Raw genomic sequence first — 5,267 nt, 5'->3', positions numbered from 1 at the left:
AAATTGATCTTGTAAAGGGCTTGTAACCACCACAGATACTCAGAACTACACGTTCACCAAACAGTGGTCAATAATTTTATTTTATTTTTTAATGGCAGATTCTTTTACATTTTTTATATTCATCTTGAATATATAATTCCATCCTTGATCTTGAGATAAATTAAATCTTGAAAGATGAACATTACACCACCACTTCTAGACCTTTTTCTAGTATTGTATTATAGAGTGGAGCTGTTATTAATAGTTATATAAATTATCTTAGCCTGGGAAAAATTCACTATCCACCAAAACATTAACCTCATCAATGTAAGAAGAATCAATGGAATAAACTAAAGTATTTTTTTTTTTATTAATGCTTAAACAGACAATACAAAAGGAACATAGTCAAGGGATCACATACAAATCCAGAAAATAATAACCAATAATAATGACCACATACACATTAATAGTAACTTAAATACTGTTACAAAAAAAAAAAGCCCGAACGTGAATGACATTACAGAGACATTACAATGAGATAAAAAATAAAAAAAACTAACACATACAAGGAAAGCATCTAAAAACATGAATTTTCTTTAAATACTTCTGTATAATATTTCAGAAATCGTATGGATTTTTTATTATTTATAAGATGAAGAGATTTTGATTCTGGAAGTGGGTTTAATTCAATTTTTAAAAGAGGATAGGATGGGAAAAAGTTTTGTTTGTGAATGAAAAATGTAAACCAAATAAATAAAATAAAAAAAATAACTAAAGTATTCCGTGAGCGAGCCTTTGATTCGTGACGTCGTCACGCCCTCACCGAGAGAGCGCGCGGAAGCGGAACATGGCTGAAATGGTGCGATCTCGTTCATAACAGTTATTGAGTGTTAAGTTTAAAGAGTTGTTGCTACTCCAGTTCTGCACATTTCACATGGACACGACGTTTGAGTAGTTGTCAGAAAACAATCCTGAATATCTATTATCTATAACTGCCCTATTGTGCAATAGCACGCTGGCTAATCAGTTGTCGTCGATTAATCAACAACAACAGCAACACAGAGAAAGTGTTTTTGTTCAAGTAAATATTTAAGTTATAACGTTACCCCCAAGTTTGCGGTAACTCACAGAGCGCCAGTTTAAAATTGAATAACGCTATGCTTGTGCATGTGTTTAGGTTGATTAATAAACAAAACAATAACAGTAAGTTTACTCCCTCTCAATTGGAGTTAATGGTCATTTAATCATGGTATTAGCCGTTTACAGAACGGTTTCGATTTCTGTTGTGATCTGTCCGTCAATGAAAACAAGTTTGTAAGCTAATTCTGCTTAAGTTGCGATTGACAAGTTAGACAGCTAACTATTTACATAAATGCATTTTACAAATATAATTTCAGTTTAAATCCATGAGATAATATGGGAAATATGTTGCCTTTTTCCTTATTTCAGGTAACAGACAGTAACGGGGGTGTAACTGTAGCAGACCCTCCAAAACAACCCCCCAAACGCCGACGCTTCCTCCATCACAACAGTACCCGTTTACTCCAACAAGGTGAGTAGATCTGGCCTGCTTGACTTCAAAGACCTTCCTGACTGAAAAGAATATACTTGATGATCTTTCCCACATGTTTGATAATATGACTGTAATCTAAATGCTTGGGGATAGATGTGTTGCAAGGTGTTAACATATGCTAAAAGATGATTCAGATGTTACATTATTGTGTTCTAGGTAAACAGCTCCTTAAATCTGAAGCCAATAACCTTCAAACACACCACTCTCACAGGTACGAGATAACTTTCTATATGCTAACATTTTATTTTAGAAATTTATATTTTTATTCGGCAAGGATGCATTAAATAAATCAAAAGTGACCATATTATGAACATTTATGATGTAAAAAAATCTGTCAAATAAATGTTGTTTGGATTTTTTTATTTTATTTGTTTTTACTGTATTTTCCCCCCCAATCAAATAAAGGCACGCTTAATGACCATATCCTTTCAAAAACATTTGAAAATGTTCCAACCCCAAACTTTTAAATGATAACAGTGTATATCTGGCCTTTATGCAATTTTTTGCTTCCTGTGAGCGAGGGTTTCCCCAACACTCTTCATTATAGATATTTATCATTTTGTGAGTGGGAGTAATCCGCCCCATCCTCACTGTTTTCATTTATTGTGTCAGATGAGGAAAAAGGTGGTCCTCTGTGGTCTCCTTCCCCACCTCGTACAGAGAGACGGCCAATCAGCATTGATCTGAGTGGCTCAGAGGAGGAGCCAGAACAGACTGAAGCTCAGTAAGTACACAGACTGACTTTACTTCACCATGAAACACAAAAAGTGTGTCATTATACACCCAAGATCAATGTTGTTAAATAGCTCTTTGATATTAAATTGAACCATAGCCCGGACAATTAATCATCTGATGATTGATAAGCCTACCCTGAGCGGTGTTCTTTCATCTAAACCATCATCTTCCGTTTCTCCCTAGGCAGATCCTCCGTTCCCCCTCTCCACCCCCTCTACCATGTAGTCCACTACTGAAACGGAGCAGACGGGCAAACCCAAAAATACAGTCAGTGATACCATCAATAATGAAATAAGGCTGATGATACACGCGGCAACTTTTTGAGCAATGTTGCCGTCAACGGGCAACCAGGTGAGACACAGAACCCACGACCACTCTCAAGTATCCAGATATAAATTTGTTACCCATTCTCAATGGGAAAGTGCCCAAGCAACATTGCTCAAAAAATGTTTTGACATTTCATGATCTCTCTTTTATATTGAATTTCTCATGCAGTTTTTAGTGTTTTAATGCTCTCATGACAGACAATGTTAGCTTTTTTCAAATAGGACACAGAAATGAATAACAATATTAGAAGTAATGAAATGAATGGGCAGTAAGGCCAGAGATAAACAGATCTGACATTCTCTCTTTCTCTCTCTCATCTATGTCCTAGAGAAATCCACAGGAAATTGGATGCGATTGGCTCTCTGGTGTGTCTCTCGCCTGAGCCTCAGGAGCCTGTGGTTGAATACAGAAACTCTCCATCTCCTGTGAATGACTGATGATGATGACATCATCATTTCTTCTGACAGCAAAAAGAAACGACGTCCCCAAAATGCTGAGGACAGAGACTCAGCGCGAGAAATTTCACTAAAATTTCGCTGTCGAACGGAGTTGTACAAAATCCCAATACTGTCTGTAAGTGGAATAGAGACTCTTGTTTATGATGTATTGCTCGATATGTGGCGTATTTGTTTGGTTGAGTATGGTCCAGTCAAGCTGGAAAATGAATGTTTTTAAATTTGACTTATTGTATGTATGTGCCTTTTGATTGCAGACGGCTCCGTTGAGTAAAGCTGTGGAACAGTTGGCCAACAAACTCAATGTCCGACCCAGCCAAATTCTGTTGTTAAAGAAAGATACTGATCTCCCTATTCACTCATCCGTCAGTGAGCTGGGTCTCAGCAAAGCTGACATTATAGGTAATAGAAAGCAGTAGCGATTTTGAGCTGAATTCATTAGCATGCATCGCAGTGCACTTACAGAGTGCACCAGTTGGGTTCCAGATGTAAAAGCTCCATTCATTTTCTCCACAGGAAAATAATCTTTAATGCTAACTGATAAACCTTTAAAGAGAGACCTGTTGTGAGTTCTTGACATGGTTAAATGATGGTACATGGAAACATTGACACAATGACACATACAAAATCCTGCAGCCTTCATGCAACTCCTTTTCGTCTCTGCTGTCTTCTCCAGATTGTGTAGTAACAGAGAATAAACAAGAAGAGAGCGACAAAAGTAATGTCATTACTGTGCGACTGCAAGGCAAAGAGAAAGCATCTGTGCAGGAGTATTCCCTACAAAAGGTGTGAACTGTACATCTTTTTGGATGTTGTTTTTGTTCCTGTGAAATTAATTTAGTACTCAACTGTCATTGTTCTTTTTTTTTTTTTTAAAGAATGCTCCTCTAGGATCCATCCTGTCTCAGTATGTCTCTGGTTTGAGCGCCAGTGCTAGATGGAAAGCCAAATTTCTCTTTGATGGGTCAAGGGTCTCATATAATCAGACATGGAGGACGGTGACGTAATTGAAGTCTGGGCCTAAACGCCCTGAAATATTGATGTTCTGTACTTTTTCAAAACCATGTTCTGTAATGCAATGTAACATGTAATATGATATGGTTTGTGTGGTTCGTAAGGACGGAGAAAAATATTTGTAGAGGAGACTTCTTTTTAGAAACATTTTATGGAATAAAGATTTCATGAACAATACACATTTGACGTGTTTGAAGACATGCTAAAACAATATAGTCAGTTTTACATTCTGTATATACATCAGATTTATTTAAGAATTGTTTATATATATATATATATAAAAAGAGTTTACTTGATTGAAAAGATTATAATAAAATGACAAATCTGATAGATGTTTTTGTTGCCTGTAGTACTTGTGTCAGTTTTCTAAAGGGCAGTATTTGAGTTGATTTTCGGGGCATTTTTGTCTTGAGAGCATGATATTTTTATTTTATGAAACAACACCACACACATTCATGTCAAGTAATTCAATTTAATTAATCAAATGTAATCATTTATCAGCTGGAACAATTATTGCTGTTACCAATAAAAACAAATCAATGCCAATGGCTAAAGTACCTGTAAATAGGATAACATTTGCCTCTCGGGTTGTAAATACTGTGATGTCTATGTTGGCACCAAATTTGAGATAGGCAGATTATACTGAAATAGAAAATGGGGAGAAGTGGGGTATTTTTTGTCACATTCTGAGGCCCAAGGGTGATTTCTGACCCAGATGCAACCAAAATTGAATGCAGCAAATGTTAACTTCACACTCAAGTGAACTCGTGTTATCTCAGGTTATTGATCAGCTCAAACAATTAATCACTGCTTTACAATTAGTTTGTGCTGATAAAGCACCAGCATTCATCAGCACAAAAACTAGAGACAAATGAAAGGCTCAGATTCACTAGTGATTACTTAGCATCTTTTGTCTTTTTAAAGTAATTTTAATTTGCATAACGTGCTGAAGAAAAAGTTAGTTTTAGACCATCCAAAATAATTTTATAGAACTGCCATACCATCCATTCACACAGTCACTGAATCACAAGTATACACAAACGAATAAAAATCTAAGTAAAAATACATGCATATCATGCTAGTTTAGGTGCACAAAACAGAATATCGTCTTCACTCACGGTTTTAAATGATGTTTGTCTGTCAAAACAGCGCAGTGAGGTGAAAATCACGTGTTGACCGCGATC

The 5,267-nt window shown here is 36.1% G+C and overlaps 1 pseudogene; it reads left to right on the top strand.

The window, feature by feature from the left end:
- LOC107568184 (uncharacterized) overlaps positions 1-4,276 on the top strand; it is a 15,871-nt pseudogene extending 11,595 nt beyond the window's left edge.
- The last annotated feature ends 991 nt before the right edge of the window (positions 4,277-5,267 follow it).

The sequence above is a fragment of the Sinocyclocheilus grahami genome, unplaced genomic scaffold, assembly GCF_001515645.1.
Source record: "Sinocyclocheilus grahami isolate Dianchi unplaced genomic scaffold, SAMN03320097.WGS_v1.1 scaffold27.1, whole genome shotgun sequence".
Lineage (NCBI taxonomy): Eukaryota > Metazoa > Chordata > Actinopteri > Cypriniformes > Cyprinidae > Sinocyclocheilus > Sinocyclocheilus grahami.
Note: the sequence above shows the minus strand (reverse complement) of the source record. Positions and strands in the feature narration are given on the sequence as shown.